The following is a 27,965-nucleotide window of genomic DNA, read 5'->3' as shown; positions in this document are numbered from 1 at the left end:
GTTGTGTATCTTTCTGATATACCTTGAATTGGAAAAGAAAGAAAACAAAACACTTAATATATTGATATTGCTCTTGTGAATGTATGTCCCACTTTTCGACCAAATTACTTCCGTACTACATTTAAACACGCGGCAACAAAATGTAAAATTGTTAACACAATTAAGGCGGTTATAACGTTTCAGTTATCGAAATCATTGAAAGAAGGTTATCATTATTGAACAAGTATAACCTTTTTTTTTAAAAGAAAACGGCGATTACACGACATACTTTTGAATAGCCATATCTCGCGGAGTAATATTCAACAAACATGTATAACCTCTACTAAACTTTTATGTACTGGAGTGGCGGATATTATTTTGTGTTGTTGGTTTTGAACGGATATAGACTTAATAAGATGGATTTAATTCAGATAAAGTGGTACAGGATACAATCCATTTTCATATGGAATTGGTATGAAGCGGAAATAAGCATTTTCAGGGTTGTTTTTACATTAAAAGACGGCGAAGCATGATGTCAAAGGAAAGTCGAACGTGCCGATTGAATGTAAAATGGGGTATTTGTTTACCACTCCGAGCATTAGCTGTTCTTTGTTCATCTTATTTTTTACAGTTATTGCTCGGGGATGTATATAAATATACCCGGTTGTCTTCAGTGTTTGATATATCAGGAATAATAATGGAGGTGAACGAAATATATAACAATAACGTGTAAGATGTGGGAAACAGATGTAATAAAGGAGACATTATATTCCTTGTGAGTCATGATTCCCCGAGTTAGGACCAATGGCAAGGAACTTATCGATGTCAGTTTATTTTTTTATTTATAAAATATAAGTCATATTTTTGCATTTCATGTAAATATTCCGCTAGTCGCGCAGGAAGAATCGAAATAAATTTGTCTGGAATACGAGCGAGATTAAAATCAACAAATTATATTTTCCAGTGATCCACAACATTGAATTATTGGATATTTTTATGTGTGCAAAGTGTCCATACATTAAAAGATAAAATGAAAATAGGTGCAACGTATAACGCGGTAAGCTGTTATGATTTAAAACATTTAGTACCGTTCAATCTATATAAACGAAATGTGGTGTTCAACCTATCAGTGAAAAATGTCCGCCATGTTTGTTAATCTCTAATCGGAGCTGTTGTTTCTATTTTATTTAAACGTGATGGTGTATCAAATGGATATATATATAAAAGTAACTTTTTATGATTATTATCGTTACTTTAGTTCTTATCAATGATAATAATATTTAATAACTGATTTTGTTACATTACACTTCTACAGGAAGAGTAATTTAGGATTGAAGACTGTGATGTCTTCAAGAAAACAGTCTGCATTGTGTAGACGCTTTTGTTAATGTATTTTCAAAAGCTTCCTATAATCTAAATAGTTGAAATACAGAACCAGTCAGCTTGTCATAAAATTTCCAAAATGGCGGCTAACTGAGGATTTTTCTCAAACTTGCTAGACTTAGACATACATTTATATTGATTTTGATGTGATTTTAATTTAACTTATACTCGTCATACATGTAATGTAAGAGCGCTACGAACCTTCCGCGTATTTAAAGCTATATCTAGTGAAATATTTTTGTAAGATTTATTAACATTTTTTTATTTCATAGTTTCTACAATCTTTTTGCAGCAGATATATAGCTTTTTTACACTTTAATATATCTAATGTGTGCATATACTTTTACACTTACAATCAAGTTAGCATTTGGCCAAAGTGTCTTCGCTAGACTATACGGAAAAACAAATTTGCTTGTTATTTTTTACAGCAATTTTTTACATACATTTTGAGCTATATGCATATTAAATAACCATTTCAAGCTTTAATGAGCGAGTTCCCTGAATAAGATAATGACAGGTTTTTCTGATATTCAAGTCATTGAACACTTGTTCTTCAAAGCTTATATTTTGACACTGTTTTTACATTTCCTTTTAGATTTTGAGTCCATTTCAAGACTAAAGTTACCTGAGAAGATTTACAAGATATATTGATGACATGTTTTCCAAGGTACAGTTTATCTTTATTTAATTCATGTTTTAATGGAAATAAATAAGACCGATTATCGTCACCTTGGAGCAAAAGGTCATGTAACTGACATTTTTTGAGAAAATCACCTGTTGTCACCAGTCTCTGAAGCTTAGAATCTGAATTTTGATAAAAAATACTTTTTTGGCATAAAAAACAAAAAACGTAAGTGCAGCTTCAGTGCAAAAACTACAGTAAGTACACTTTCATGAGTTTTTGCGCCAATGTTTTTACTGATAAGTTGAAAATTATTTGATGCAAAAAGTATTGTAACTGCATTAAAATATATCACTATTGCATTATTAAATAGCAAAATTATTTCTAAAATACAAATTTTATACATAAATCTACTTTAGGAAACTAACATTTAAAGAAAATTTTTAATTTTACAACAAACAATATAGCTAGGAATTTTCCAGTTTTCAAATTTTGTTGATATTTTTAAATGATTCAAGTTATATTTGAGCTGTCATTGATTCGGTGGAAATCAAATTTAAGATGAAAAAATATTGATGATACACAGATATATTCAATTTGATAATTACATACTTTAAGTATCAACTACTTGTCTCTAATTCTTTTCCATAATTATTTAAAATTCTTTCAGTAAAAACATGGTCTTTTCATAAATGTGTCCTGTTTCAAAGAAATGCCCATTGCATGTTTTTTGCTAACAATTTTTTTGTCATCACTTCTATGAAATATGCTTCTGCATATGTTTTGGTTATTTATATAATTTCTAGACATTCAATTATTAAATCAAAATTATCATTTTTTCTAAAATGTGTACTCAGATCAACAGAAAAATATCAACGATACATCAATTTCATTTCTATCGATGACAGCTCTTATATATTATTTTTCAATTGTTTACTCAATTATTTATTATGAAAATAAAGATAAAACTTGATTAAAAGAACATTCTTATTGCATTATATCAGGACAACTGTATTATAAAAAAATGTAACTGCAATTTCACTGTTTATAGCTTTGGAATGAAACAGTTGCTAACATTGGTTTATCTTTTCGTTTTAATTTCTATAAATGATAAATAATAAAAACATGGCAGACAAAGGCATGTAATCTGTTTCAATAACATTGGTCAAAACCATTATTGCTAGTATGTTACATCTGATGTGGTGCATCTACAACTCCCATGCATTCATACATATAGAATGGGGTCATGACTCATTTCATTCCCTATGTCGTGCATGTAAAACACTTTATTTAACAGAAAATCTCAATTTTCAACAATTGTACAAATTGCACATAGATCCAAACCACATTATGTCACAGAAATTACTCTGAATTTTTCTTTTCACTTGAAACCTTTAAAATCAAATATATTAAACCATGATAGTGATATGGTGTATAATGCTTAAAGATTGGTGGCAAGAAATAAGACAATTTGAATCCAATATATTAAAATTTTGAAAAGGAGAAGCAATGAGAACAAAATTATATATAAAAATTGAAGTCTGTTCATGAGAGATATTATAAAAGTATCTCACTGGGATATGTTGGCAAAGAAAAGTTTAGGATTCTTAGCAGGTTCATCCAAAATCTTAACTTCATCCAACCAAAATGTTCAGAAAAGTTCAGGATTCCAAGTGGTTTTATCCAAAATCTCAAAGTCTCAACGTCCCTGTGATGGTTGGATATTATTGAGACATAGATATTATGATATATAGATCTCCAAATACCCCTTTTTATAACAAATACATAAATAAACTGTACCATTAGAAAATGACAACAGTAAAAACATAGTTAATAAGTTGTCACGTACTTCACTTCAGTGTTGTAACTTGTTATGTTTTTCTGGTCCTCTGTAATTATTGATTCCAGCACTTTTAAGAGTTGCAAATTGAGTACAGCCTAAGTCGGTGCTAGGGGGCGTGAGGGACGTCGCTCTTTTCATTATTATAAATCCTGAAAAAATCAGTCAATAATTGCATATTCATTTATATATCTATCTACCTTGTATAGTAACATAACTCATCAATATCTTGACATTATTTCGTTGTTACACTTTCAGACTCATTGCAATTTGTTATCAATGTTATCAAGTCTTTGCCAGTGATTTATTGAAACTAATATCATGATTTTAAAAAGACTTTAGCGAGATTCCCTGTATACACTCAATGGTTGCATATAGCCTTTCATATGTATTGTACATAAAATATGACAGACAAGTTGCGAGTAAGTACCAACGGAGAGAAATTACCTTGTCATAGAGTTTCTAATATTTTTAATAAGGGAGGGTCATGCCCAATCAAAATGGGAATTGGAAGCTTTTTTAGAGGAAAACAAGTCAAACAATTTAAACAAACCAAACCCTAACTTTTTTAACCATTTTTGGTTTTAAAGCAGTTTTAAAACAAAATTGTTAAAGTCAAAAACCTATTCATTGTAAAACACCAACGATCCCGTTTCAAAAAAAATTTTAATTTTTTTTTTGTTTTATAAAAAGGGGAATACAAATGGTTTAGCTTTTAAAATTTTTTTTAATGAGCGGAAAAAAACGGCTTTTTTAAATTCATTTGGGGTTTTCTTTTTAGGGGTTTCTTTTCCAAGGGAAGGAGGGCGGGTCTTGGGCTCTCCTATGTTCCTACCCAAAAAATTAAATTGTCAGATAAAATTTTTTAATAAACTTTGAATAATAAAATTTATAAATTTCAATTAAAAAGAAAAAAAATGCGAAGGCAAATAAAATTTTGACAAAAACAAATAAAGAATATAAGATATTATGACAATGGTAATGCATGAATAAAAGTTACAATACAATTACAATACTGTGCCTCTATTTAACGGTCAGTAATGACTAAAATAAACATCTGCTTGCTTCAAGAAAAAAATTCCAATCCCTATGTCATGCCACTTCAACTGATGATGCTTTTATGGTCCTTATTTAAAACTATTGTGAGGCTTATCACCCTTGTACACGGCATGAAACGAATTATTATTTTTTGGTTCTACTTTCACAGAATTTCAGCAGCATTCTTTTTTTTATATAAGTTAAACTTGTTGGCTGGTTTTAAATACAATACCTATTTTTGCATATAAGGATGACTCTTAAGGTCGCAATTTCAGTGTATTTAATGATATATGTCTGTTCTCCCTTCGGCCATAGAATGACGGTCATCCAAAAATACCTATAATAATTTTATAATGTCCACAAGATTGTGGATGCTATCACCTGATCAGTTCAACTGCAAAGCGCTTAGATTATTCCTTAGTAGTTTTGTAAAAGTATGTGCGGAATATGATAACTGAATGCTATAATAATAATTATTTGTTTCTTTACAATGCTCAATAAAAAACAACATTTTAACTTACAATGCTACTTTAGATTATCTAGAGGTACCTCATTTCTGAAAATGAACACTTCTTATAGCGAAGCTTTAGATCAGATAAATTATTTAACTTGTAAACTGTACTTTAAATTGTGTTTATTCTGTATAAAGTTTCCTCTCATCATATAACCGACCTATGTTATCAATGTTACAGTAACTGTTCCTTATAGCGCCCATTAGGTGTATCATACCTTAAAGGCAATAAAACGCAAAACCTGGAGAAATGAAAAAATGGTAATCAAAATAAGCCAAAAAAGTTCCCCTTTTCCTTTTAAAGTAAAGCTGCCTATGATTATTAGATAAATAAAAGACATTTATACCTTCTCTTATGTTCTGAAATAAACTTAAAGAAACAGATTGCCAGCCGATAGGTACTCTGCACTTCGATTAATGACGTCTTTAAATATAAGCCCATTTTTTCCGAAAATTTGTACTTTGCTTAGGTTTGGCCTTACCGATATTTTTTATCTTTAGATTTGTTGCCTTCAATTCAAAAATGCCTCTGTGTACATTATTTGATTGAAAATAAAATACTAAAGTTTGAGATCTTTCACTCCTTGCGGCTGGGATTTAAGTTAACATTCTGATTGATGATCTATTCGTCGACGACTGTTTTTTTATTCTGACTCATCATCGGATGTTCTATGGAATAAGCTGTGTATGGACAGCTTGAGCAAAAGTGACAGATCTAGAACTTTCTATCTTGGTCTTTGAAAAATAACCTTTGTCTTTTCTGAAAATCGAAGGTTGAGGGTCAAAAAAGACCCTGGCTTGGAGTACTAAAAGTAGGAAGAACAGGCACGTTCGTAGTAGTATAAGGAGAGTAACTGTTGTTGTACTTGTTTTTCTCTGACTTATGCTTTTTATCTCTTTCCATTATTTATTACACTAAGTGGTGCCTTTTTTATTTTCTTGATGTCTTTTTTATCACTCGATTATTCATCTGTTCCTACCTGGAGACTGTTTACATGTCTGCTTAGAAATTATTTTATCAAAAGCTTACAAGTTTCACTCCCTTTGCGATTTTAAAAAATGCGATTCGAGTTTCGTTAATAAAGTCACTTATTCCCAGTTGAAACCAAGCTGTACCTGTGCTCCTTTTGACTTTACACGGTAGCTGGTTTCACTGGCACAAATGTTTCTATTGATATCCCATGAACTTTTGCTAAAATAATTATTTTATTGAAAACAGGGGTTTTCCAAGGAGTACAGAGCTCTATTTTTCTCAGTTCAAGATAGTGTGATAAAAGCCAAGAAGTAAAGGGAGCATAATTAATATGCAAAAAAGACTATTTTCAAGTTTGAAATGAATATATTTGATGTTTTTTGAGCAAATTAGGAAAGTATAAAGGAATAAGAAATCGAAAAAAAGATGTAACTTTTATAACTATCTACCATTTAGGAATGTCATTTTAATTTTGATAGTTAACAACATATACAAGTGCAACAATTAAATAAATTTTTTAATTAAATTTAAAAGTAAATAGTTTTGATATGTTTTGAGAAATTTACTTATTATAACAGTTAAATTGGGGAAAATCTTAATAGAAAGAGGGCGTAATTTTGCTGATTGAAAAAGTAAAAATTATCTTAAACATGAAATCACATTTAGATAATACAAAAAGTAAAAAAAATATAAGTGAATACTTTTGAAAGTTTTTGAGAAAATGAAATTACATCAATAACCTATTACAGGCCCAAGTGAACTTGATCTTTACATTTTCACCTGGAAATTAAAGTTACAATTAGAGCTCTATATGCAATGTTGCAAAGTTCCTAGGTCATTTTATGTTAACGCAGAATCAGAAAAATGGGTCATGACAAAAGCTCAAATTTCCCTTCGAAAAGTGGATCTAATAAGATTTTATTTTCTCAAGTTCTAATTTTCCAAACATTTTAAACTTATAGATTTAAAAAAAATGTCCTGCTTTTAACTAACCCGACAAATAAAACGCTTTACTAGTTATGTACATAAATCTAGTTACGGTGTATGATTCCGCCAATAAATACATTCAACTAGATAATGTTAACCACCTTAAGAACCTTAAAAACTCTTTTGTATTGACTTATCATGTGACGTATCTTACTTGTAACCTAAATTGTTTTGACGCAGTCACTTGTTTGCTTTCATATTGGACGGCATATCAATTAGTTAAAACATATATAGGAGAAGGGTTAAAATCATTTTGTTATTTTCAATATAATTTATTTCTGCGTACATTCAAGAGGATATATTTGTCTAATCAGAGAAAACAGTAGTGAAAGAGAAATATCGTGGATGTGATATTTTATTTCTTGAGAAAATATCATCATAAATTAAAAGAAGAAAAAAAACAGGTATGTACATTATCTTGAATGTAACATGATCATTTCAAACGAAGGTATGCACATATTTTCCGTTTATTTATCAAACATATTTTTAAAGATCACATGAAACCCTTTACGTTTCCTTATAACCAGAGCATGTAATATGATAGCTGCTTTTAAGTTTTTACGTAGTTAGAATTAAAGGTGTGTAAATGAACAGACATAATTATCACCTTTGATAGCAAACATTTCGTTTGTTTTTTGTTTTTAAGAAATTTCATATAAAAATGTAACTGATATATTGCAGGTAACTTAGATATTTAGCCAATAGATAACTTTTATTTAACACTGCCAATTTTAACATTTTTTTGAAAAATATTTTGGTTGTGCTTAAATGGTTGCTATATTGGGCTTCCTTTCTGAAATCGATAGAACACGTATAAGTCAATAAAGTACATAGTCTGAAAGAATGGTGTTTATGAATTGATAATCAAAAGCCCATTCTTCCCCGGAAACAAATGCTTTTTTTCTCAAAAGAGTTAATTTTTAGTATCCTCTTATAGATTCCAGTAGGTTTCTAAGTGGCCATATACCTGTCTTGTGTTTCATTTTGGCAAGGCATACATATATGATGATTTAACTTATTTTTATGGATGTCAACAAATTACTATATTTACACCTTGCTACTTGACAAATATTTAACTAAAACTATCATTTAAACTGAATAAACCACATGTGTGCCCTTTCTAAAGAAGAAAAACTGTATTCCCTTCTTTGGCATAATGTAAATTTAAGTAGTCATGGCCAAGCGTACTTAAATTGCTGTTGAACAGGTTTTGGTTAAACGTTTTCTTCTCTTTACATATACTCGTATAATGTAATATATGTACGTTAGAATTATCATTGCAAGTAAGATATGGTAATGAAAGAATTAAATTGTAATACAAAACAAAAATAACGAGGTCATGAATGGGCACTTCACACATCTGATGTAATAGTTTCTAAACCGGAAATGAAAACACCAGTGGAATTTAAAATATTCTCAGGCGGATAAAAATAAAACAATAGATAAGGATACAGATAATATCGAATGATAAAAAAAACCATTAATATTATTTATAAGACCATGTCCAGGAGAAAATCATCATAATATCAATTTGTAATTTGAATAAGATTTATAGTTCTGTATCATTCGCTTATCATACGCCTTTTAACGTCATAATAATAAGCACTTGTGAATGTCCCACTTTTTGACCAAATAACTTCCGCACTACATTTAAATACGCTGCAAGAAATTGTAAAATAGAAAACAAGACCAAGCGGTTATAACGTTTTAGTTTATCAAAATCTATTAATAAAGATTTTTTTATTGTAAAGGATAACAAAATGAAAGAAAGAAGCAATAACATAACCGTTTGAAAAAGCCGTATCTCGAGCGCGGAGTAATAACAAATATGTATAACCTATATATGACAACAAGCATTGTCCGCCATTTTCGTCTTTAATGAAGTGGCGGAAATTATTTTGAGTTGTCGGTTTTCAACGGATATAAACTTGAAATGATGGATTCAGTTCAGTTTCATTAATTAAGAAAGCATGACATCTTCATATAGGACCAGCATAGGCAGGATATAATCGTTATCAGAAGTGTGTTTGAAATAACAGATGGTAAAACATGATGTCAGACCAAGGTCGAAGGTCTCGATTTAAAGTAAAATGGGCTTTTTGTTTACCACTCCAAGTATTAGCTGTTCTTTGTTAAACTCAATGTTTGCAGTTATTGCTTGGGGATGTACATAAATATGCCCAATTGCCATCAGACGCAGTGTTCCATATATCAGGAATAATAATGGAGGTGGACGAAGTATATTACAATAACTTGTAAGATGAAAGTGGGAGAAGTTAGAAAGGAGACAACATTGTCATAATTTATAAGTCATGATACGAAAAACTAGGACAAAATGATAGGGGCAATACTAGTGTCTGCATGTTTTGTTTTATCTGGTTTTTATTCTTGGATTTTTTTTCGTTTACACTCTGCGACATTCACCGCTAGGTGGCGTTATATACATGTAAACATTCCATTATGGAGCAAGGTTAAAGATAACAAGTTTGTATCGTAATTGAATTAAAGTAAAAAATGTAGGAATTGCTTGATAAAAATAATAATAAATGATGTTTATTATGAAAGAATTTGGTTGGCAAGGTAAGTAATTTATTTATAAAGTTATGGATATAAGTTAGTTTGCGATGTGAAAAGTGTTTTATTGAATAATAAACAGATGCGCCTGGCGTGTGAATATTGTTTTACATACTTTGTAAGGATAAATATTTGACAATAAAGAATTTACTGCTGTAGTCGGAAATAAAATAGTTTGTTATTGTAACGGCATATGATTCTTTTAAACTTACATATCAATCACGGACTGTACTTTAAACACTCTTTAATGCTTGTCAGAATCTCACACGTCTCAGTTATAAACATATATCCTTGAATAATTTAATTTTAACGATTTTATTCTTTACCGTAATCCTATCTTTACATATGAAACATAGATGAATGACAATAATTGAGACTTTTCAAATGTTATGTCATTTTATTTAAGTCAGTATGTAGGTTACCTTAAACTAGGTAATGCCATTCATTTTCAAAAACATTTATACCAGAATGAATATGGAATAAAAAAAATCTGCCCAACAACTAGCATGCCATCATTTCTTCCACTTTCTAATCTAAACAGAGCTGCTCCTTATCTATATTTGCTGAGAGCTGATCAATGCATCTGTACATTTTTTTTCAAGATCATAATGATTTGTAAAGATACAATATGTCCTTAGTTTGTTTCCATCTGAAACAGATCGAATTGCTTCTAGAAAATTGATACGGGTTCAACCAGTCAATACTATGTTACGAAAATGCCCTGTTCAATGCTTTTAATAAACATAAATGATTTTTGAAATGTTTAATTTCAGCCTGACAAGAGTTAGATTTTGAAAGAGGGTCTTCAACCATAGGATCTCGGTTATAAAATGGAATCTCTTATCCTGAGTACATATCGAGAATGAAAAATGTTTAGCAATAAGAAAAACTTTAATATATATAAAATAAAAAGATTTTAAAAAGAATAAATTTTTGGCATATTTGATTTTGAAAATTTTAAATTTTTGTGTTTCCCTTTTTTTCAGCTTTCCCAGCTAAATCCCAAAATTTTTATTAAAGGCTTTTTGCATGCCAAAACCCTGCTTTTGTACAAATAACTGAGTGCAGAACTTTATTGTATAACAATTGATAAAAGTTTAATTAAAACTTTTACCAAATTGCCTCTATCTGACCAACTAATGTGTATTACGGTCACTTTATTAGAAAGTACCTTTCTCGTTTAATGTAATGATTTTTTAAAGGAAAACCAATGATGGAGAAATCTATCTGATGTGTTAGATTGTAAACATGATATATGTAGATTGTTTATATATGAAAGCTCCTAACACTCTGTTTTCCTTCCCAAGTTTTCCTCTCCAAGTTTTCCATCCCGTATTTTCTGTCACGTGTTTTCCTTCCCATGATTGGCTTCCTATATGTTGCTTCCTATGTTTGGCAGATCAAATTAAATCAGAATAAATGTCACCTTACGTTTAAAAGAATGAAATGTATAACTCATAGCCTATAGTGCTATGGTCTTGTAAGACCAGAAGCAGTAGCTGAAGATGGTTACAAATAGCTAATCGACGATTATAGTGTTGCTTGCTAAAAGTTAAGTTTGTTTAATAAAATGTCTAATAGTTGGTGCTCCTGGTGAATTTTTTCATTTCGTTTGCTTTTATACATGTTTTTGATACTTCATCTTCTTTGATTTGGTGTTTAAATTTTCTTTATCTGTTTCAGTACATAATGTGCAATTATTTAATTTAAGCATTTAAAAAGACATTATTATTTATTGGTTGTAGGAAAAATGGCAAAGTGTGAACTGTTTTTGAATTTCACTTGTTAGCTCACTTTATACCCTTGGATGTCACTTAAATATATACATACTAATAACTGATGACATATCACAGAAATTTTTCTTGAAGTACATATATTCAAGTTTCTATATTTTTCCATGGGTTTCAATTAATTGTGTGTTTAAAATTTTTGTTTTTGTTTTACAAGACAATTTTCCTTTTTAACTCTGAGATGAGACAATCATGTTAATGGAAACATCAAGCTCATGTGCAATGCTTACGAATCTAAAGGAAACCCATATGGTCAAATTCATGACGTTTCTAACTCCAATTTTGATACTTATCTCATCAACAATTTTTGAAAATATCCTTCGTACCCACTTGACATTTTCAACCAGTACTTTGCTGTGTGGTCTTATTAGGAATGGGCTATCATCTTAGGTCACTTTTTATCAAATGCGGACTGGTCTCTTTCTAGATAATCAAATATTTGTTGCAATACCCTGACCTTTAGACCTGTTTAAATTTTGAAATAATGATTTTCATGTATTCGTTTGTTGATTGGAAATAAATGGATGATGATAATAATCATTATAATTATTTATATAAAATAACATTTCAAATTGATGTATTGATAAATGCACAGCAATAAATAGTTTGGAAGGCTTTGAAGATATGAGTCTGAACAAAATGAGTATGATATATTCCAACAATGTTAAAACATGATTATATGCACGATGCAAATATTTATGAGATTCGTTTAACTGATCTTAAAGGCTTTATGCTTTTGAAGAAAAAAGCATAATTCAAACGAGCCTTGGTCTTATTGACAATTACCAGATTAAGCCTTTATTTGGTCATCAGTATTGAATAGACTATGAATCTTCTGGCTTTAACAATTCCAATTTCTATCTTCCTTGTAATTTAAAAACTCGTTTACGACTAGGTATAGCAAGCTTAATGGAGATCTATGGAGATATGGTTGATAAACCTCTTATGGTCATGGGTCATAGTTTTTTTCTGTTGTCTTCACTTAAATCATCAAACGTTTTATTAAGAAGCTATGACCCATTTATGTTTAGGCATACCGAATGCATTGTGTTTAACCCTTTGACAGTTTGATGCTAAGCTTTCCTGTTTTGGTTGCATCTGAAGGACTGAAATGAACAGTTCGAAAAGTCTTAAGGACTGAATTGTTTAATTTTCGTCGTCTATTTTGCTTTGTTGGTCCCAGGAGATATTTTGTTGCTGTGCCTTCATTCAAGGCATCGAGTACTTTTGTGATGGTCTGTACTCTTTTGTTTATATTTACATGACAATTAATGTGTTTTATATAAATTTATTTCGTCTTATGTAACCATTACAATAGTTAAAATTTCATTTGGGAAGGATTTATTTTATTTACATATTTTTCGGCATGTGGGAACATATTGACGGGGATTGAGATTTTGCGAGCTTAAAACCGTTTGAAACTATCCAGTAGTGTTACTACTACTACTGACTGTTCCAATGCGGTACCCTCTTTATGTTAGACATATTCAACATTTATATCTTGTGAGTTGTTACGTGTTCTGTATGTTGACACTTTTTGTGATGACCTGCCTTGTTATATTATCGTTAGCAGTACGTATTTACTTCCTTCCCTCCTCGGATCACATTTTGTGCCCGCCCTCTGTTCCTTACACCCAAACCTTGACCCTTTAATTTACCATATCAGCCCTTTCAATTTTTATAGTATAGAGTATAACATTATGTAGCCTGACTCTTTGAAAGATGGGTCTAGACTGTCTTTAAAGATATTTACTTTGCCCTCTTTCTAAGGTCTTAAGATGAAGATCAATCAAGAATGGAATTATGATAATAGATACACTCTTTCAAGTTTAAGTATCAGCAAGAACGTAATCACAGAAAAAATGTTTTGTGCATTTGTGGAGTAAAATGGCAAATGTTTTAATGTTATGAATGGACATGAGTTGATAATAAACAACTTTTATGTCAGAAATAATTTTTTACATATTGAAAACAGTTTAAATGTGTATGTTTACGTGTGTACAATGTATGTCGTAGATAACATTTCGTCTGCTTTTACAATAATGTTGAATTTTATCTAATAGTATGATCTCATTAACTATCTCAGAGGTCTTCATTGTGGAATTTGGCAGTTACCAACTTATGTGTATAATCTAAGGGAGGTAATAAATTGTGAACTGAAGGAAGTAGGTCGTGATGTCATTGAGGTACAAGGAGAGGTGACTTCAAATAATAGTCGTAACTGTTAAATAAATGCATTTTTTATAATATGTCAATAATAATTTAATTCATATTACAGCGAAATAGCATAAAATAAGGTGTGATAAATATAAAATTACGTAACTGCCTACATATATTGTAATACACTTTTATTTTGTACCCGAAAAATATTATTAAAGATGGAATCTACGAGTTTGTTTAAAATTCTCAAGGAATTCTAAGTTTTAAAACCAGGAAAAATGCGTTGTATTTTTTTTGCTTAAAAAATTCTTTCCAATAGGTTTTTGCACTTTATCTAGATTTTATACAAAATAGCTTTATTATAATATTATTTACTTGGGACATCTTATAGTCGTATGTATTTTACAATATTAAGTATCTTTTGTAAAATTATCAGTTATATTGCCGAAATTATTTATGTTGTTTATCTTCTTTTTCAGTAAATGCTTGACAATGTCGAACGGTAGTTTCAGATCTGCGTTCTCATTTGGATCGGAAGCAATGTTACACGATAATTTCCGTCAATGCAAACACTGGTTTAGCTGTGTATCTTTGAAAGGTAAATCAGTCAACTCAGTTCATGATAATGATCTGATGATACTCAACGTACAATGATAGATAAAATCTGCATTCATGATCAGTCTCAAATGACTAATTAAATAAATTTATTAGTTTATACAAAGTGTTTCATTGAAAGAAAACAAAATGATAATAAACTTTTTGATTGAATAAAAATTTATACCAGTTTTCGATATCTGAAAACACACAAATCTTATAACTAATTTTATATTTCACAGGTTCAAAATCTTCGTGTTCAAGCGATGATGACACATACTATTTCGGAACAAATATAAGATGATTTTATATTTCCACAACATTTCAGAATTGATATGGAACAGTTACATTTTCTGTAATATGCCAAACATGATTTGTTAAAGTTTAGTGAACGGCATCTTCCTAATCAAATACGGAACAATTCTTCAGAAAGGAAAGAAGTGAATAAAGATGCAGACTGATTCTTCAAAGGAGGTCCAAGAAAGTTCCAGTGAGGCTTGTTCTGACATTACACACGACAACATGAAGACATTTAAAAATAAAAAAAATAAAAATGCGGTGCTTAGGAGAAAAGTTGGGTTTAAAGAAGGTCAAGGTAGGACATATGATCAACAACCGTCAGAGTGCAGCAAACTGCCGATATCTGAGACGGGTAAAAGAAAGGAACCGGAAAGTAAAAATGCCGAGGAAGTGCGAAAAAGTACAAGATACACATTCACCTCTAGCGCTGCCGATAAGCGTGCCGATCAACAGAACAATGTGGGAAAACAATATTTCAAAAAACCTGAAACTGTGCAAGCACTGACCACTGGTAAAATAAAGCCAGGAAACAGGATAACTAAGGTCGAGTTACAAAACGCGTTATTGTATGCAAAAAAGGGAATTGAGGTACAAGCAGCCAAAGCCGAAGACAAAAGTTGTGTGCTTTTTGTCGATGATTCCAGACAGGGGCTCAAATATCAATTTGAGTACTTTTATAAACGTCTCCCATGATCCACATTTAATCAATAAAGTAATCATTTATTCATTCAAATATGTGCTTTGTTTCACCAATTTTAGCATAATTTCTCAAAACTTATTACTTGTGTTTTTTGTACAATTTTTAAAGTATAAACTATAATTCTTTTCCACGAAATGTCGGAAAGTTTATCAATTTTTCTTTACAAATATAAATCTATGCTGACACATGTATTTATATGACATGATGGCTCAGACTATTTAATAATTATTTCAGTTAATATTTAAAAACTAAACAACAAATTCTCAATATTTTGTTTAAGGAGTTTCTGTCAATGATATAAATGTATTACTTTTTCCATACCAGAAAATATGCAAGTTGAAATTTGTGATGATATCTTAATCTTTACAGCACAAATTGTATATCTGTATTATAGTTCAATATAATTATGTTAGTAAATATTTTGTAGATTTAAATCTTAGAAATTCCGAAATGTAAATTAGTAAGCATTTTTGAAAGTAGATAATTAAGGCATTTAGATATTAAATTAGATAAGGTATCAAAAATATTGTCACATGTAAAATATATGTAGATTAATTTCACATTGCATAAGATGTTACCAAGAAACTTCGTGCGTTTGCAACCCTGGATGTTCTATAATTGAATAATATCTGATCAATTTAGTCTTTTTTCATATTCTGCGTAAAAAAGTCATATCAAATTCATATTATTCATTTTCCAAACTTAAAGTTATACTATGTTTGGTGTTTGAAAATATTGATTACTACTACATGGCCTTTATGTAAATATAAAAATAAACATGATTCGGCTTAATTCAAAGTAGATATGCTATCTTTTAAACTCCATACACTATCAGTAGTCACAATATGAATACAAAGTGTCATTAATAAAAAAATGGCATTTTTTTTAAGAAAAGACCAATTTCATTTGACCTTTAATAGGGAAAGCAGCTTTTAATACAAGATTTGAACACATTTTACTCAACTTTAAAACATCCAGTCAGATTTCTTGGATTTCAATGAATTTCTGTAATATGAATATTTTACTCAATATTGAGCATAGTATATATTTAAGAAATCCGAAACAGATAAAAATTGTACTCTGTCTAGCCTGGTTTTCATTTGCCAAGTACATAAATTTGATACATAATCTATATTGAACTATATTGAAGTAATACAGTTTTGTCAAAATGTTAAAATTTGTAGTGTGAAAGACAGAAGTCAATACACATTATTGATACAATACTTATTTTATTTGGACTCGTAAGCAGCTAACGTTTCGTCAAATATATGACTGCTGCGTAATCGTCCAATATAATTCTGATTTATATCAACAATGAATAATTTCCTAATAATATAAATATACCATCATATCATCTTCATATTATTATCAGGTTATAACATGAAAGAATGTTTAATATTTGTTAGTCAATGTTTCGTTTATCTAGATTTGAGGAATTGAGCCACATGTACGAACATGACACAAACATTTTATTCAGGTATAGGCACATAATGTCTCAAAAATATGTTTCAATATGGATTTAGAAATACATGTATTTGAAACCTTTATAACCTTAATAAATTAGTATTGCACTGATTTTTTGTTGTAAAGCAAGCAAAAGTAAGATAAATGGTGCTTTTACCTCTATTGTAAATACTTATTCACTATAGTAACTTTACTTATTGCCAAAACAAAAAGAAAGTAAAAAAATGGCTCAAGTATATGGCCAAATAGTAACTTTGTTGGAACTCGTTACAAGATTTCTCAAGCCTAGGAAAGGAAACAACAAATGATAGAATAGTTATACTTAATGGACTATAAAATTAGATAAGATATACAAGTTGAATATTTAGTTGATATATACCATCTCCTAATATTATTTTAGTGTATGTATTTTGTGTATGTTCATGTTTTCATATATGTTGGCATTTAGTTGAGATTCAGTCATCTATAGAAATTTATGATACAGAAATTTGAGGTACACTTACCCATGTTGCCATTATTATTACACATATTAATTACCCATTTTATATAGACTGTCATTTTTAAAATATATTGTTTTTCTCATATGTGAATTTCAATGCTATCACTACTTCCGGGTTGTAAAACATATGGCATGTGTATAAAACATTTCACATCTTCCAGTTTTTTTTATTTTATAACTGTTGAATTGTTTATACATATCAAACTCTAAGAGCATTCATTATTGCACGATTAGTGTTATATATTTTAACCATAATTAAAAAGCAACTTATCCATTGTTACACTGAAACGAAGTTATAGAGTAAAATTATAGAGTAAATTACACAAGCGGGTTATAATTGTTAGTGGAAAATCTCTTATTGTCAAATTGATATTCAAGAAGGGAAAATATAGTTTTATACAAATCAGTTTAAAAATTAGTTACATGTGTTGTTAACAAACAGTTTTACAATTTGTAATAATGTTTTTGTATAATAACTTGTGGTAATTGTCACGTTGATTTTATATACTTATATCGGTTGTTTATACACAGTGTAAATTTTTTTGACAATATCAGTGTATAAGTTCTTGTGACAACATTCATGTTTAACAACTTGTGACAATATTCAAGTGTTATAATTTGTGAGAATGTTCAAGTGTTATAGGAGATGTAATATACGTATACCGGTTGTTAATACACATTGTAATAATTTGTGACAATATCAAGTGTTATAGTAGATGTAATATACGTATATCGGTTTTTAATACACAGTGTAATAACTTGTGACAACATTCATATGTAACAACTTGTGACAATATTCAAGTGTAATAACTTGTGACTATGTTCAAGTGTTATAGGAGATGTAATATACGTATATCGGTTGTTAATACACAGTGTAATAATTTGTGACAATATCATTGTGTAAGTACATTTGACAGCATTGATTTGTGGCAATATTCAAGGGTTATAGGAGATGTTTGTGTTGGTTTGTGACAAGAAAAAGTTTTGTTAGTGATCTGTAATATCACATATAAATTGCTATGGAGTGTAGAAAACGACTTGCGCTTAACTGTGGTACAGAGATCATGCAGGCAGTTTGATAAGTCATAGCTCTTTCTATGGCAAAATCAAATTAAAGTGAATGATTGTTGTGAAGAAAAGCAAACAAACTAATGTAACTATACAGTAGGATTGTATATAAAACATTTAGTTTATTTATAAGCACTCGTGGTGATGATATTACAAGTTTGAACTGTTATCGTAATTAACAATATGTACATACATTTGATGTAACTATGTTACATTTTAAAAATATATCATTGTATATAGAAATAATGGTGATTGGAATTATTTGCTTTATAGGTTTTGAGAAGTTAATAATTCTGTATCACAATATGACAATATTCTTGATTGACTTACTGTTTATTATATATTGCTTTCATTTAATTACCAGGGTAGCCAAAAACCATGTTAAGTCAGGTGCATACAAAAAATAAATCTAATCTAATGCCATATTTTGTAAGTAATAAAGGGTTTTAAACAACGAAGAGTATAAAAGTTTAAATATGTCTCAACTGTCAGTTAAAATTCCACTTTTTTCATTACTTAATCTCTTTGAAGTTATTTTCCGGATCATGATGAATGTTGTCCTATGCATTGGTTGCATTGTTCAAACCGTGCCTCTATGAGCTGTTTTTGAATTTCAAGAGATAAAGTTGTTGGGTTCATCTGTGATACGCTTTTCTTCTATGTCATGTGTTATCATTCCGCGAACATCCTTGTTGACCATTGTACTAAATCCAACGAAAACAGTCAGGTACCTGTTGTTTTGCATGTTGAGAAGAAAAGGTTTTCTTATAAATTAATTTAAGCAGAACAACGAGTCACAATGTTTTTTATGGGATATGTATTATTGCAAAGAGAGTCTGCAAAACTAAAGCTAATGTACAAGCTGCCTCAATCACTGTACCCATTTGTCCATCGATTAAGACCGAAATATTGTTATATTATTATTTTTTCGTAATTTCTCGATATACAGATAAGCAATTTGTTGGCTGCCCTGTCATGTGCGTCTTGCTTCCTTTCTTGTACATATTTGAAACAAGAACCTGTAATAAAAATTTAATGTTGCATTATTGAGGATATTCAATTCTCATGTTTAAAACAAAAATATCAGAATCGTTAAGCAGATCTGATGCTTTTCTTTATCGAAATTTTGAAAAAAATATATTGACTATATCACTGAAAGAATATATTCTTGGTGGTCAACAAATATTGTTAGAGAAGTTGGTCCATCAGGGAGCGGTAGAAACAAATAAGAACTGAAAGACTGTATTTCTGTATTTCAAAATAATTTTATGATTTTGTTTTACCTGTTAGCCATAGATCTTCTGTTTTGTGTTGTTCCAATAAATCTTACGCTGAAATCTATGGAAATATTACAGAGAATGTTGCAATTATGTAAATTGTTAATTGAAGATGAAATTCATGTTAAGCAGATGTTAGTCACAAAAGCTATAAAAATAAATGGTAACCTGTCCTAATCAACTCATATGTGTTCAGCGAATAAATATTTGGTTATTTAAAAAGGGAATGCATTAGTTTCAAAACGTTAAAATAATGATTTGAGAGCGTGTAAGATGTTATTCACCTAAATAGATAACGTTGAATGTAAAACTATTTGTCATAAAAGTATCAAAATTTATACACAGTAGTATCTTGACTAATTTTCATGTAATTTTGTTGTGATTTATGGTGGCATATAATCTTTTATTTATTGAAAAAATTAACTAGTTACGTAAGTAGTTAACCACATAACTAACTAGTTAATTAAAATTTTAACTAGTTACGTAACTAGTTAACCTCTTAATTAACTAGTTAGTTATATGGTTATCTGGTGGCAGAAATATGCCACCATAGTGATTAATGCTTCCGCGGGATCACTTTATTTCCAGATTATTTTCATTCAAAATACTAAATCATTATAACTTCTAAATGCTAAAAGGCAGCATATCAAAATATGGTTGAGGCTATTTGCCAATGAATAACTTTTTGAAACTATAACAGAACACCTAGAATAATAAAAACGTTTGAGAAATAAGTAAAAAAAAATTGTTTCCGGGGCATAATGGGCTTTTAAAGAAAGTAATAGATAGGTAATACGCCAAATACTGTTATGCAATATTGAAGTAAGGAATCATCTGATATACAGATAACAAAATTTGATGTTGTTATAGGAGATTTTAATATTTTTTTGCTATCACAAGTGATAAAGTCAATTTATATTTTTAATTTTCTTTAAATTACATTTGATTAAGTTGTTAAATCTTAATAGGAGATTTTAATATTTGTTTTGCTATCACAAGTGATTAAGTCAATTTATATTTTTAATTTTCATTAAATTACCATTGATTAAGTTGTTAAATCTTATTCGTTATGTCTGTCATAATCTCATATATTACAAAAAAATAAGTGTTTCATCACACTGAAAGGTGTCATATTGTAAGTTATTACATGCTATATATTGTTATGGTAAAATGGTATTTCATGTAAAGTTTCTACCTACCGCTTCAATATTATGACATATTTTTTAATTTGTAATTAATACCGCTTCAATATTATGACATATTTTTTTTAATTTGTAATCTTTTTGAGAGTTAAGTGCTTGAAAAGTGATTGATTGTCTCATCATTTTCTTAACATACTTAAATGTATCATTTCATTGTTTTTACACCTTTAATACATCTAGGCGTTTTTTATATTCTTGGTGATTGTTTAATTGATGCTGTAAATGTTTGTTATAAGAGAAGATAAATCTGCACTGCATATAGACAATAGATATATATGGACGGTGAAGTTGTCACCCTTTAAGTTAACAAATAGTGTTCTCAAAGTTATATTTGGAATAGCTATTCCTGTTACACACATACAGAAAAATGTATATAAATATGTATGTATAAGAAATTTTAAATGAATAAATTATTCTTTATTCTGATCGTTTTTTTTTAAATTATTTCTGCTTTTGAACATATCATATGGATGATGTCAGCATTTAGGAACGGGATTAAATATCACCCACCTATTTTTCTTTTACTGTTGACGGATTTCCATTTCTAAGCTTTTATTGCTTTCTAATAAATATTATTTGCTTTGTTTTTCTGATTAAACGCCAACATGAACACATTATTGGTCATATCTGGGTCGTCTGGGATAGCTTACTAGTATAATTTCAAATTTCTCAGCAAGTGACCAGGTTTTAATTCCAACTGATTTTTGAATGACCGATGAGAACAAAAAAGTCCTTTAGACTTACTGACCGAGATCATTTGTCACGTACTATTTTTTTCTCTCGCCCGAGGGTCAGACGAGCGACCTCTAAATCACTTATTCAATGCTCTCATTTTACACTGCTCTCTTTTTACACTTTAGTTTAGAGAACAGAACAATTTTAATAAAGATTAATTAATATATATACTGACGCAGATCGAAGTAAATTACATATAAAATGTCAACGAAAGTAATCTTACAGATGCATTTATACGTAATGCAAATTAATAAATCTGATCTATCTATTGTCCAATTACCAGCTTTATCTAGGGCAAGGAAAATCGCTAAATTTGAGTCGATAATTCAGGTCTGAATACATTATGGAAATAGCAAATTTTAGTTAATGTAAGTTAAATAACGGGTTATTTAATAGTTTTATGCGTTACAATTTCATATAATTTATTAATAAACAACTTTGTTTTTCTACTTTCGATTTAATAGTACGTGTTGTACTTTCTTTATCTAAATGTAGGCTCGCTGAAAATAATGAAATTTAAAATCAATTTATTAACTTTAATTTGATATGATAACATTCTTCTGTTGTTGCGATTTAGTTTAGTCACATGTGTTATTAAAAGTAATTAAAGGGCACAAGTAATTTAAACTCGAAAGTAGACTTTCCTGTTTTAATTCAAGATTTAATTTAACAAATTGCGTCTTACGATTTTGGAATCCTGCGCAGCAAGTTTGTGTTTTTATGTTTCATCTAGGTCATTAATTTTGATGGATTTTTATGGTTTATTTTGATAATTACCAATAATGGATATATGCTAACCAGATGAGCACCAGATTTTTTCAACAGATTTGTGATTGAAATATTAAACATATTTACGGTAATCAAAGAATAAGTCAGATAGATTGATATTACACGCGATAACATCAGGTTTATTTATAGAAGCACCCATATTGTTTCATTTGTTGTAGTCATGTCGTAAGAGAAGAAACTGACAAATTGAACCTTTCATTAAAAAAAGCAACAAATCCAAAGTATAAAAAAACTTTAAAATGATGGTAAGTATATCTCAGCTATAATGTACTCTACTTAGTTTATTCTGAAATTTTAAACTAAAATGTAAAGGTTGATTCATATCGGCATCCGTTCAACTGGGAAAAGGTTTTTGATTAAGAAGTTATTACGACAGGGAGTGTTAAAAATAAATGCAAATAGAAATGATTTTTCTTAATTGCCATACATGCGTTTAACTCAACAGCAAATTGTTTATTATAAATACAATATTCATTTTGTATCTTTATCTGCATTCTAACTTGTTGTTTCCTTTTTTCAGGCGAAGAAAAAAATATAGCTGTTTGCGCCTCTGTTTCTGACCGTGCAAATACTGGATTTAGTTTATCTTCAGCGTAATTGACGAAATTGACAACACTCCGGATCAATAAAACATACTTGTCCTCGGGCGTTTCTACTTAGATATGATCGTACTTTTATTTCTGAAGCACGGATAAAGTCATGTAGGAAGCAGCTTATTTCACTACATATTCGAGACACCGGAAAATAAAAAAGAACAGTGATAGGTGGATCTGACTGCATATTAAATGACACCGTGACAATTCTTGAAACATTTATTTACCAAAAATACAAAAACTAGTGATATACAACAATATGCATATGACAAACATAAAAACATATTGTTTAAAAGTCTAAATAAAATAAAATGTATACATTGGTTGTTTTCTTATATTTTATATCTAAACCAGTTTAAACCAATTGGTAACATTTCATGTCCTGATTCGAATAGTGAAAATTCACTTTATATACAGTTTTGAGCTCGGCATTTTCAGTACCAAACTCTTCGTAACATTGATCAAGATGCATTTTATCTTTATTACACTTTACTTTCTATCACTTTAAACGCTTATTTACCAATAAACAATATTTACCCCTGCACTTTTGCTACATCACATAGATATTAAAGTTTTTTAATGTCAACATTTTGCCTTTATTGTTGAATAAATCTTGCCATACTGTTGCATGGTATTAATTGAATGTCACAAAAGGAGCGGCGAATTGCTGTAATAAAACCATCAAGAGTGTTAAAGATGTTGATGCAAGGACTCTTTGCACTGTAAACCCTATACATGCAGCTATTTTTCTGTAAGAGTTGTGATATTACACCTAACGACACAAGCAAAATAGAATTTAACATTTTAAACTACACATACTATCTGGGGTATTTTTGTAACCATTATAAATATTAACCTATAATAGATATTTGAGATTATACTTTACAATGGAAGTACTTTTTACATGTTTTGAAGTTCATTTATGACCCACTAAACAGTTTTCAAATCGTACGTACTTCCTGATCCCTATATGTCTGTCCAACCCTTTTGCTTTAAATTTCTATATTTCGCACTGGAGCTCAACCTAAATAAGACATGTATTATAACATATTTCCAAAGTCAATATATTGAATAAAGTCATACTTATGTTGCTTCTAGATTTAACTTACATCCCATTTACGATAGAGTAAACGTATTAAAGGTGAAAACAAACAATTGCATTATACTTCAAATCATATTTGTTCATCTAATGCTGGTCCTTTATTTTCCACTATTGTGTCTTTATATTGTGCGCCTTAGCATTGTGAGTGCATACCATTTCCTTATTGAACTCACGAAAACATGTTGTTTTGCGCTTTTAGAAGATAAACTACTCTTAAACTTAAGTAGAAAAACGAGTGCTCCTATCTTTGTCATAATTCTTTTTATGGAATACTTATTCAACAGAGTGTCTGTAAAACAAAAGTTTGTGTATCTCTGTACCCATTTGTTCATCGATCAATACCAAAATATTGTATTATTAAAAAGTTTTCATGATGTATCGATCTAAGAATTGAGCAATTCGTTGGCTCCCTGTCATGCACGTCTCGTTTATTTCTCGTAAGAATATTTCGGAAAGATTCTCTCTCATGTATCACTTTGGATTGCATTATTGAGGACAGTAATGTCTCCTTTTTCAAATCAAAATATCAGACTTGTTAGATAATTCTTATGCTTCTTCCTTATGGAAATTTTGTAAACAAAAATATATTAGCTACATCAAGGCTAGGAATTTTTACTTGGTTGTCCAAAATTGTTAGTGGATTTTGCCCCTCAGGGGTCATTTAAGAATTTAAAGACTGTATTTCAAGATAATGATGATTCTTATTTTCTGCTAGCCATAAATCTATCTTGTGTTGTTCCAATACCACTAAAACTGAAAATGGTATGAAATTATTCCATTGAATTTACGAATATGGTCATTATGTAAATTGTCAATTAATGATACTGTTTGTATGGACGATGGAGTTGTTTCCCCTTAAAGTAAAAAATGATGTAATTATTTAGAATACATGTAGCTTTCACTGTTTGCTATGTTATTGTCTTTGTATTGTAAACAAGTGTATGTGTATTCATGCGACTATTATATAATAAAAACATTATTTTTGTTTTCCTCTTGCGAGTTATTATATCAGTTGGATAATGTTGACAAGGTTTATATACTAGATGTAGGAAAGTGTGTCTGCATTTACATGTACGAAAGTGATAAAAAATCGCCTACCTAATTTTGTTTTCTTTGCTATTGACAGATACCTATTTTCAATGCTTTTATTGCTTTCTATTAATTAATATTCGTTTTTTTTTTCGTTTTCTGATTTTACGTCAATTTTAGCACATAATGGCCATATCTCAGCGGTAGATCCACCTAACCGGCTTCCCTGGGTAACTAACGACAAATTACAAATTACTACATACTTGACCAACGTAAACTCTCACATGATTTTTATGGCCATAAGACTCAATGGCTCTGGAGTAATTTGGCCTCGCAGAAGCATCGATTTCGAATCCGACCCTTCTATGCTAATCGGACATATCTGTTTTAAAGATTAATTTATGATATATAATCTAATATTTATTATGTTAATGACGCAAATCTAACTTAATTACTTATAAAAAAACGAAACTATTGTTACGGATGTACTTATTAGTAATGCACATTCACAAAAAAAAACTAGATCGATTAAAATCTATGTTATGAGATAATTATGATAGACAGCAGGTCTATGTCACAGCTTATGAAGGCTAACACACTTTTTTGGATTTAAAGATTCAATTTTAATCTGATTAAATTATGGAATTTGCAAATTTCATTTAATGTAAGTTTATGAATTGATTGTTATTCTTTACTTTGTGGGTTACGTTTTTTATGATCGATAAACAACATATATATTTTCCATTTTCTGTTTGAAGATCTAAATATAGGATCGTTGAAATGAGAAAAAAATGGAACAAATCAATTTAATAAGTGTTATTTCTGTTTGTTTAAAATATCTTGGAATATGTAATTACTTTTTCATATGTTAGATTTAATTTTATGAAATAGAATTAATTTATTTTGAAATCGAAAGGAAAATTTTCAGTTTGGTTTATTTTAGTCACAACGTCATAGTAGCTAATTTTAGGACGGTCTTGGTAACCCTGCAGCGTAAAGATGAATGTATGGATATATAATAAATGATTTTTAGACACAAAAAAGGTTTTTTACAGTTAGATTTATAATTAATATTATTTTTTTACACTTATCAAATAATTGGTAAAATCAATTACATCAGGTTTAATTATAGATGCACTGGGAAGCCGGATTAGTTCATGTTTTGTATGGGAGCCTTTAAGTGTCATTTTAAATTTTATAATAAGTACTTGTAGTTAAACCCATAGAATACAAAATGTCAATGTGACATATCGATTAAAAGAAAACAAGTAAAACGTATTAAAGTCTTTGAAAGTATGGTAATAAATATACCAAATAATATAATATAAACTTTTACAATAGGTTGATAGTTTGAATATAAGATATTAGGCAATACCAATTCTTTGATAAGTGTAAAAATGTTCAACTTATATAAATAATAATGGTCAATACTTTTTTATTTCGATGGGGATGCCACTTACTGGATAATCATGTCCAGAAAACGACTGACACAAAATTAGTTAAGTTAGCCCGTATAGTTTAGAAGTATAGGTTCTAGTTCATATATTAGAATTATATACAAATTAAGTACAATGGAGCGTTAGCGCCCGCTGTACTTAATTTGTGAATAATTATTTCTTATATGTGAACTATAACCGGCTTATAGTTCACCCTGATCCATTTCAGCCAAACATGTATAATTTGCGGGTATTAGAGCATAGACTGATCATTGGCGGACGAATCAAATTTCAGTATAATAGGAAGAGATGATGATAATTTATTTCAGGATTTACTCTCAAAGGGAGACAATGATATTCATTGACGCAAATACTGAACACTCAAAACTCAGCTCCTGATGAAACAGGTCATTTGGTAGCCCAACATATTGTGAGCAAGGGCATTTTACCACATTCTTCGGCCGCCCTTCAAAAATCGTAAAGTTAGACATGTATGTAATATCAGTTTTTGAAAAAAATTGGCTGGTCCTGCAGTCGAACTATTCAGACTTGTCATTTTGTAGAAATTGAGCTGGAAAGCACCATTCGTGCTTAAGCTGATTAGAAGCATTTAAAATATTCTTGAACTGTTGCTAGCCTTTCTAAGGTAATTGTGAGCAAAGGGCTCTTTTTATATATTGAGAAACTTATACCGCCCCTCCCCCTCATGCATAATGCAGAAATATAATAGAATTCTAAAAAAAGGCTTTTCCTGTTTTCTGTCAAAACATTCTGCCTAAGAAATGTTTCCTGAAATCTGCTAAAATGTGCTTTCTACAGCCGTTGATTAACAATTTTCCTGAATTTGCTAGTACCTATTGGCATTGCCATTAACTAGGTCTTACACGCACAAAACAAAATAAACTTAGAGGGAAAAACATCTAAAATATCTGAAATGTTCTTTTTGGAAACAACTTAATAGTTTAACAATGTCAAAATATACAGATAAGTGGAACAAAAAATTGAAAATCTCTGATTGATGGCACTGTGTAGCATATTGCTTATTCAATAACCAACATTAGTAACAGTCCCTTGCCCATTTCATATTTCATCTATAATTCAGATATCACAAATTACCGATAAAATCAGGGGTAATTCAGAATTCAGAATCGATGTTACTTTCCCTGCATTCTTCCCCTTGACAACTGACAATAAATCATTTACTTCATTCATAACTAAGTGCTGTCTTACATGTACACACAATTTCAAACCTTTAACCTATTATAAAAGTAATTTGCATGACCGTCATATTTAATATACTGTATACCCTTTACGAATGCT

The 27,965-nt window shown here is 29.7% G+C and overlaps 2 long non-coding RNA genes across 3 annotated transcripts; both read left to right on the top strand.

Annotated features, from left to right (window-relative positions):
* Positions 1-318: 318 nt before the first annotated feature.
* On the top strand, positions 319-21,181 carry LOC132754626 (uncharacterized). 2 transcript variants are annotated; one of them, XR_009629103.1, is made up of 4 exons: positions 319-803; positions 1,958-2,029; positions 14,337-14,455; positions 14,694-21,181. It is a non-coding gene; the product is annotated as an uncharacterized LOC132754626 (long non-coding RNA). The 2 variants fall into 2 exon arrangements; XR_009629104.1 differs by lacking the exon at positions 319-803 and adding an exon at positions 1,360-1,602.
* A 1,224-nt stretch (positions 21,182-22,405) lies between these two features.
* LOC132754628 (uncharacterized) lies at positions 22,406-23,396 on the top strand. The gene is made up of 2 exons (XR_009629106.1): positions 22,406-22,730; positions 23,006-23,396. It is a non-coding gene; the product is annotated as an uncharacterized LOC132754628 (long non-coding RNA).
* The last annotated feature ends 4,569 nt before the right edge of the window (positions 23,397-27,965 follow it).

This window comes from Ruditapes philippinarum, unplaced genomic scaffold (assembly GCF_026571515.1).
Source record: "Ruditapes philippinarum isolate M1 unplaced genomic scaffold, ASM2657151v2 ctg2843_1_1_1_1, whole genome shotgun sequence".
NCBI classification, from domain to species: domain Eukaryota; kingdom Metazoa; phylum Mollusca; class Bivalvia; order Venerida; family Veneridae; genus Ruditapes; species Ruditapes philippinarum.
The sequence above is the reverse complement of the archived record's forward strand: the minus strand, read 5'-3'. Positions and strand labels throughout refer to the sequence as shown.